Below are 9,860 nucleotides of genomic sequence, written 5' to 3' on the forward strand. Positions count from 1 at the left end.
CTTACTGAGAAGCTCCCAGAAGGATTTTTCATGTGGCATTAACTAGGACTGGGTCACGGGCCCTTTTCCATAGCGACCACATGCTAATGCCAAATGAATTAGCATAAGTGACTCAAAGAAATAATTTGGAGGGAAAGGACGTTGGGGACACAACCATCTTGGTTACTGAAGTCATAATGAAAAAGCAATGATTTTTTTAGGTTGAGATTTCCAATCTCAATGCCTAGATGTTGAACTGCTTGGCATATTCTTAAAACCTTGCAATATCTTAAATCTTATAACAGACCAAATGAGTGTAAATAGTACAACCCAAATGAGTCTTTTGGTTGGATACTCAGCTCAAAAAGAATAGGTTCATGTAAGCACAAGCAGAACGATTACTTCTCATTATAGACATGTTTCTCCTAGGTAGTTGGTACAAGAACAGACCAATAGGGGGGAATGACAGGCCTCACTCAGCAGCAGGTCAGTTACAGGAGAAATGCAGAGTGAGAGGAGTCTGACCAGTTTTCATTTACTCTGTTACTCAATGTAATGTGAATACATCAGTTTGTATGGGAACTACACAGAGGAAAGAAGAGAGACCCAATGACTGCAGCTGTGGTGGATCAGGAATTTGATGCATGGAGATTTGGTAGAAGCTACAGAGCAAGAGGCTTTCTTAGCATGGAAAGGTTAAAGTCAAGATTTCATCTGAGTTAACTCATGTTCAGTCTAGGTATATGTAGAAAAGCTTAAGATTTGAAAATGCTAAAAATCTGGAAACTTCAGTTGTGTCTATGAAGAATGAGGGTGATATCAACATATCTTGGACTGATTTAAACTAAGAGAATGAAGGAGTATACCAAGAAGTGGATAAAGTTTCTATAGTCACAATGACAGCACTCTTAAAGGACCACATTTTTTGAGATGTGGATCCCACTTGGTATCTGAGTAGGATGTTTGGATTTTCTAGACTTTATGATATAGATATTCAAGGTCTCTATCACAAAGCAGAAATATCTCAAATAAACCTACTACTGTATTTTCTAAAAATACATGTGTATCATATCAATATTCCTAAGAGAATGATTAGGAAAATAAGTGTTACTTGCCCCAAATTAGTAACCTGAATCAATTTTCTTGAATTTTAGACCAAGTTGAGTTGAATTTTCTGTTTCATACTACTGAATACATCTGAAACTAGCATTTTCCAATATCACATTATTCAGTACTTTATGAAACATTAAAGGCACCTTTTATTTTTAGACCTTTTTTGTTATTCATCTATATAATATCACAACATGGTTCTCACTTAGGGTAATAAGCCTTCAAAAATTTAATATTTTTTATTGTTGGATATTTAAGTTTCTGACAGAAAATTTCCCTGGATTGTAGAATAAGAGTCTCCTCATTATCCGATGTTTCTTCAAAATAGTTAGAACATGACCCTGGCCTTACCATTTCAGGCAAATTGTGATAAATCTTTTTTAATATTTTGTTTTTCTATATTCCAAATTAGACATTGAAATCCCAAGGTAGGAGCCATCTGTTTTTCAGTTGGAGCCCTTGTTAAGTAGCTGAGCTGATCTTCATGGATGTGCACAGCAGGCCAACCTCAAGGGATCAGAAAATTTGGGAAGACTGTGTCTCAGTAGAAACAAACTAGTGACCAGAGGAGCTACCCAAGGTCTTAACTCTAATGTTTGGGATGGCTAATTTTTCTAATATTTGCCAAACAGTATCACAATTGCAATAGTCTCAATATAACTCCCTATAACAAAAAAAAAAAAAAAAAAAAAACCAGAGCTGGGCCTATATCTTACCTAAATTTATATATGCAAATTTATGTAGGTAATATAGGAATATCTCAGATTTAATAACACAATGGTTTGTTCCAGGATAGGGTTTGTTCCAGGATAGGGAAGATTGTTTGTATATATTTAGACAGATAAGTTCTCTTTAGAGATTATCATTTGAGCATCTGCAAGATTTTTATGAATTAATACAAACTCCTTATTTGATATGAATGTTTACACATGGCCTTGATTTTTTATTCTTTGTGTAATCACATAATTTCATAATTTCTGTGATTTATATTGATCTTTTCTGAGAGCCATAGCCAAGTAGGAATGATGCATGGCATTTTTGGTTGAAAGGTGACCCCAGCAAGCCATTGAGATGATAATGATTATGTTAAGATCTGCATTAAATTGGAAATTAGACCCCTGCTGTCTGCCTAGGCCTGCTAGTTTGGAGATCTTGCGGGACTCCTGGAGCGTTCCCATTGGTTGGGGAAGTGTGGTAGGAGGGAATTCCGGAGGAGGGATTTCCTGTTGGTGTAGTGTGTCGCAAGAGAACGCTGTGTGCGTGGTTCGCGGGAGAATTCCCGGGGAGCATGTGTGGAGTGTGCTAGTGGAGTTCAGAAATAAAGTTTGTTCCTGGTTCACTGGCTCGTGATTTTGGGCCCAGCCAGACTGCAGCATTTGGTGGGCCATGCGGAAAATGCCTGAAGCTCCGAGGTAAGTGAAATTGCTCGCTCCTTAGGGAAGGCAAGAGAATGGGTGACCATTTCAAAAAACAATGTGTTCTGGTTTTGATTTATTTTGTTTTTCTTTCAAGCTGCCTATCCCTAGAACTTTCTCAGGCAAACTGGGAAAAATGGTTGGCTCAAGGTTTGAAGTTGTTTGTCCCTGAGGAAGAGAAAATTGATACAACGATTTTTTGTTCCATTTTTGTTTCATTCTGTTTCAGTTTTGTTTTGTGTTATCTTATTGGGTTGCGTAATCTTTATAGTAGATTAGAAATTAGTAAAAAACAAACCGAAAGAGTGTTAAGTAAATTGTTAGGGGTTCAGACCATGGAGAAAGACATTTTACTTCAAGCAAAAGAGAAGGTCTCTCGAGCTAGTCAGACAGAGGAAGAAAATTTAAAGGAAAAGGGGCTATTAGGGAAAAGCTACAACAGGAGGCTGCTACTAACACTGTTGTATCACCAGAGGGTGTAATTCAACCAACAGCTCCATCTATAGAGACAGCTGAGTGGCCTTCAACCCCCATAGTTGATAGATGGGATCCTGAGACAGGACCTCAAAGATTAGCATGCCCTGTACTTGAGCAGGCAGGAGGGCAACAAATTCACCATGCTCTAGATTTAAAAACAGCAAAGTAGTTAAAGGAGGCTGTAACAACCTATGGTCCCCAAGCACACTTCACTGTAAGCATGGTCGAATCCATTACCAACTTGGACATGTCGCCAGCAGTTTGGGCTAGCATGTATAAATCTGTGCTAAATGGAGGACAATATTTGTTATGGGAGGTTGCCAATGAGGAATTTTGCACGGAGACATCTAGCCAAAATGCAGCAGCTGGTTACCCTCAAAAAAATCTAGATATGTTTTTAGCAAAAGGACCTTATGAGGGTCAACAGCAACAAATTGAATATTATTCTGCTATATATGCACAAATTGCTGCAGATGCAGTTAGGGCATGGAAGACTTTACAAGGACATGGAGATTTACAAGGTCATTTATCTAAGGTAATACAGAGAGCTAATGAACCTCACGCTGAATTTGTAGATAGGCTTATTCAAACAGCTGCCAGAGTTTTTGTGGATACAGAACAAGCAATGCCATTAATAAAACAACTGGCTTATGAGCAAGCAAATAATTGTTGCAGAGAAGTCATTAGACCATGGAAACATGAAGATTTAAACACATATATTAAATTATGTAGAGACATTAATGAACAAGGGCAAGTCTTGGCAGCTGCAGTACAACAGGCTTTAGATGCCAGGCCCAAAACATGCTACAATTGTGAACAAACAGGACATTTTAAAGGAATTGCCCCGTAGGAAAAAGGTTTAACAAAACTAGGTATCAAAGGAATAGAATACCGGGTATTTGCCCAAGATGCCGTAGAGGGAGACATTGGGCTAATGATTGCTGTTCTCAAACCACCATAGAGGGTACTCCATTATCAAAAAACGGACAAGGACCAGGTGCTTACCCACGATATTGTGGAGAAAGGCATCAGGCTCCATTGCCAAAAAATGGACTGGGGGGCCCAATGCTCTGGGGCCCACAAGCACAAATATACGGGGCAGTGGAGGAACCCAGAAACACCATCAGGGTAGTGCCCAGGACACATTATCCATTAAATGCCTCATCAGACAAACCAGAGGGAGCACAGGGTTGGACATCTGCACCTCTGCCAGAGCAGTACTAACTCCAGAGATGGGAGTTCAAATCATTCCCACAGGAGTAAAAGGACCTCTTCCCCAAGGAACAGTAGGCTTATTATTGGGACGTGGTTCTTCTACACTAAAAGGACTTATGGTAAGTCCTGGAGTAATTGATCCCAATTATGAAGGTGAAATAAAAATTATAGCTAGTTCTCCAAGAGGTATATCAGTAATTTCACCAGGAGATAGAATAGCACAGTTATTAATAATACCCAGCCTACATGATAAATTTTCCAGTCATACTGTAGAAAGAGGTTCCAGGGGATTAGGCTCCACAGGTGTAGATTGGGCTATGCTGTCCTTAGATTTAGATTCTCACCCAATGATAAAACTAAATATTCAAGGACATGAATTTAATGGGCTACTTGATACAGGTGCTGACCTTAGCATCATATCTCGTGAAGAATGGCCAAAACAATGGCCATTACAACAAGCCACTCAAATGCTTCCAGGCCTAGGTGTGGTGACTAATCCCCATAGAAGTGCAATGGTATTTGATTGGAAGGATCCTGAAGGATGTGAAGGAACTATACAGCCATATGTATTGGATCATCTTCCTATAAATTTATGGGGACGAGATGTCCTAGATCAATTAGTTTTGACATTAACAAATAACATCAATCCTAATGTGTCCACTACTAGGGCTAGACAAGGTTTTAGGAAAGAAAAAAGATTAGGAGAACAAGAACAAGGTATAACAGCACCAATTCAAATAGATCAAGGAATAAATAGACATGGATTGGGTTTTCAGAAGGGGCCACTGAGACAATCAAAATTACTTAGAAATCAGAAAGACCAGTATGGGTTCCTCAGTGGCCCCTGACTAAAGAAAAGACACAAGCAGCCCATGACCTGGACAAACAACAATTAGCGGAGGGACATATACAACCTTCCATATCTCCCTATAATACTCCCATTTTTGTCACCAAAAAGAAATCTGGTAAATGGAGATTATTGCAAGATTTAAGAGCCATTAATAATGAGATGGTTATTATGGGACCTGCTCAATCAGGGATTCCTCACTTGTCTGCTTTGCCAAAAACCTGGTATGTTTTATCTATAGATATTCAAGATTGTTTTTTTTTTTTTCAATTCCACTTCATCCTGAGGATAGTCCACGTTTTATATTTACTATCCCTGCACTGAATCATGAAGGTCCTGATCAGAGATATGAATGGAAAGTACTCCTTCAAGGGATGGCTAACAGCCCACTATGTGTCAAATTTATGTTAACAAAGCAATCCAGCCACTTAGGAATCAAAATCCTGAACTACAAATATTTTACTATATGGATAATGTATTATTAGCACATAAAGATAAAAACACATTGCTAGAATGTTATGCCACACTTACAAATTTATTAAAAAATTATAATCTAGAGATAGCAATAGATAAAGTACAATTAAATTTTCCAATTAATTATTTAGGAGTTCTATTATCCTCAACCATGATCTGTCCACCAAAAATTCAAATACAAGTAGATCAACTCAAATCACTTAACGACTTTCAAAAGTTATTGGGAGACATAAATTGGATAAGGCCTTATCTAGGCATACCAACAGGAGAATTGGGACCTTTATTTGATATCCTAAAAGGTCCATCGGATCCAAATTCACCCCGCATGTTAATGCCTAAAGCAAGAAAGGCATTAAAAATTATTTAAACATATATGGAAAATATGCATTTGGATAGAATTGATATAAGTTTGCCTTTATTATTTATTGTACTACCAACAAATATATTCCTACAGGAGTATTTTGGCAAGAGGGTCCATTATTGTGGATACATTTATCTTATTCTCCTAACACTATTCTTACTAGGTATCCTGAGGCTATAGGACAATTAATACTCAAAGGAAAAAAAAGCAGCAAAGGGAGTGTTTGGAATTTTTCCCAATAAAATTATTACTCCATATACTATGGTCAAATTGATGAGTTAGCAAAAGAGTTAAATACTTGGGCAATAATCATGTGTAAATCTAATATTTCATTCGATAATCACTTACCATCTAATCCTTTGATGTCTTTTTGGTCCTTGCACCCTGTAGTTTTTCCAAACTTGACAAGAAAAACACCTATCATGAATATTCCAAATATATTCACTGATGGGTCAAATAATGGTACAGCAGCAGTAGTTACCCCGGATCAAACTTTTACATTTTTAGTACCCAAACAATCAGCTCAAAAGGTAGAGGTTAATGTATTTTACAAGCTTTTGTGATGTTTAAAGATTCTGTATTTAATTTATTTTCTGATACTCAGTATATAGTTAATGCTATAGTATCCCTTGAAGATGCTGGTAGGATTTCCCCTTCCTCTACTGTTTTCTCTTTGTTTCCCACTATACAAAGTCTAAACTGGGACAGAAAAAAATCCACTCTTTATAGGACATATCAGGGCACATACAGGATTGCTTGGAGCCCTTAGTTTGGGCAATGATTTAGCAGATAAATCTACACATGACATACATATTTTCTCCACAATAGAAGAAGCTATAAATTTTCATAAAAGGTTCCATGTCAATGCTAATACTTTAAAAAGCATTTTAAAATAACTAAGGAACAAGCCAGACATATAATAAAACAATGTCAAAATTGTTTGACCTTTTTGCCACAAGTTAATCTTGGAGTCAATCCTAGAGGACTGATACCTAACCTTATTTGGCAGATGGACGTCTCACACTTGCCAGAATTTGGAAAATTAAAATATTTGCATGTTAGTGTTGATACTTCTTCCGGATTTTTGATGGGCTCCCTTCATGCCCGAGAAAAATCTAAAGATATCATAGCACATTGCTTACAAAATTTTGCCACCGTGGGCATACCAAAACAGTTAAAAACAGATAATGGTCCTGGTTATACTTCTACCTCTTTTAAACAATTTTGCTCATCATTTGGCATTACTCACATAACAGGAATTCCATACAATCCTCAGGGACAAGGCATAGTTGAAAGAGCTCATCAAACTATTAAAATGTACTTATTAAAGCAAAAAGAGGGAATTGGAAAGGGGTATATATCCCCCAAAGATAAACTTAAAATAACCCTTTTTACTCAAAAGTTTTTAAATTTGGATTCATCAGGGCTTAGTGCTGCGGAAGGGCATATGTGTCCAAAAAATGTACATAAGCACAAGCTACTTTGGAAGGATATCCTAACAGGAGAATGGAAATGTCCTGACCCAGTGATTGTCTGGAATCGGGTTCTGTTTGTTTGTTTCCACTGGGAGAACAGCAGCCGATTTGGATTCCAGAGAGACTAACCAAAGCGATTTCTACAGACCAAAAAGAATATGATTTGACTCAAATCCATAACAACTGATATGCAGAGCTCCAGCTTGGCTATTCTTACATCTGCGACAGTGATTAACCAGGATGCTTTTTTCAATATCTATTTTATTATTGCCTTTTCCCACATCATAAAGTTCTATTTTATTTTTTTGAGCTCATACAGACCTAGGTTAATGTTTTTCTGATCAGTTTTATTTATGTATTTATGTATTTATTTATTTATTTATTTTATTATTAGTTGTTCAAATCATTACAAAGTTCTTGACATATCATATTTCATACATTTGATTCAAGCAGATTATGAACTCCCATTTTTACCCCGTATACATATTACAGATTCACATCGGTTACACATCCACTTTTTTACATACTGGCATACTAGTGTCTGTTGTATTCTGCTGCCCTTCCTATCATCTATTATCCCCCATCCCCTCCCCTCCCCTCCCATCTTCTCTCTCTACCCCATCTACTCTAATTCATTTCTCTCTCTTGTTTTTTCCTCCTTTCCCCTCACTTCCTCTTATATGTAATTTTGTATAACAATGAGGGTCTCCTTTTTTTACCATGCAATTTCCCTTCTCTCTCTCTTTCCCTCCCCCCTCTCATTCCTGTTGAATGGTGATCTTCTTCTCATGCTCTTCCTCCCTATTCTGTTCTTAGTTACTCTCAAAGATGACATTTGGCATTTCTTTTTTAGGGATTGGCTAGCTTCACTTAGCATAATCTGCTCTAGTGCCATACATTTCCCTGCAAATTCCATGATTTTGTCATTTTTTAGTGCAGAGTAATACACCATTGTGTACAAAGGCCACATTTTTTTATCCATTCATCTATTGAAGTGCACCTAGGTTGGTTCCACAGTCTAGCTACTGTGAATTGTGCTGCTATGAACATCATTGTAGCAGTATCCCTATAGTATGGTCTTTTAAGGTCTTTAGGGAATAGTCCAAGAGGTATAGCTGGGTCAAATGGTGGTTCCATTCCCAGCTTTCCCAGGAATCTCCATACTGCTTTCCAAGGTGGCCGCACCAATTTGCAGTCCCACCAGCAATGTACAAGAGTACCCTTTTCCCCACATCCTCGCCAGCACTTGTTGTTGTTTGACTTCATAAGCGCTGACAATCTTACTGGAGTGAGATGGTATCTTAGGGTGGTTTTCATTTGCATTTCTCTGACTGCTAGCGATGGTGAGCATTTTTTCATGTACTTGTTGATTGATTGTATGTCCTCCACTGAGAAATGTCTGTTCAGGTCCTTGGCCCATTTGTTGATTGGGTTATTTGTTATCTTATTGTTTAATTTTTTGAGTTCTTTGTATACTCTGGATATTAGGGCTCTATTGGAAGTGTCAGGAGTAAAAATTTGTTCCCATGATGTAGGCTCCCTATTTACCTCTCTTATTGTTTCTCTTGCTGAGAAAAAACTTTTTAGTTTAAGTAAGTGCCATTTGCTGATTCTTGTTATTAACTCTTGTGCTATGGGTGTCCTATTAAGGAATTTGGAGCCCGACCCCATAATATGTAGATCGGAGCCAACTTTTTCTTCTATCAGACGCAGAGTCTCTGATTTGATATCAAGCTCCTTGATCCATTTTGAGTTAACTTTTGTGCATGGTGAGAGAAAGGGATTCAGTTTCATTTTGTTGCATAAGGATTTCCAGTTTTCACAGAACAATTTGTTGAAGATGCTATCCTTCCTCCATTGCATGCTTTTAGCCCCTTTATCAAATATAAGTTAGTTGTAACTTTGTGGATTAGTCTCTGTTACCTCTATTCTGTATCATTGGTCCACCCGCGTGTTTTGGTACCAGTACCCTGCTCTTTTTGTTACTGTTGCTCTGGTACTATAGTTTGAAATCTGGTATACCGCCTGATTCACACTTCCTGCTTAGATTTGCTTTTGCTATTCTGGGTCTTTTATTTTTCCATATGAATTTCATGATTGCTTTATCTATTTCTACAAGAAATGCCATTGGGATTTTGATTGGCATTGCATTAAGCATTTAGAGAACTTTTGGTAGTATTGCCATTTTGATGATGTTAGTTCTGCCTATCCATGAACAGGGTATATTTTTCCATCTTCTAAGATCTTGTTCTATTTCTCTCTTTAGGGTTCTGTCGTTTTCATTGTATAAATCTTTCACCTCTTTTGTTAGGTTGATTCCCAAGTATTTTATTTTTTTGAGGATATTGTGAATGGGGTGTTTTTCCTCATTTCTATTTCAGAAGTTTTGTCGATGATATACAGAAATGCCTTTGATTTATGTGTGTTGATTTTATATCCTGTCACTTTGATGATTTCATTTATTAGTTCTAGTAGTTTCTTTGTAGACCCTTTTGGGTCTTCTAGGT

The sequence above is a fragment of the Urocitellus parryii genome, chromosome 9, assembly GCF_045843805.1.
Source record: "Urocitellus parryii isolate mUroPar1 chromosome 9, mUroPar1.hap1, whole genome shotgun sequence".
Classification (NCBI taxonomy): domain Eukaryota; kingdom Metazoa; phylum Chordata; class Mammalia; order Rodentia; family Sciuridae; genus Urocitellus; species Urocitellus parryii.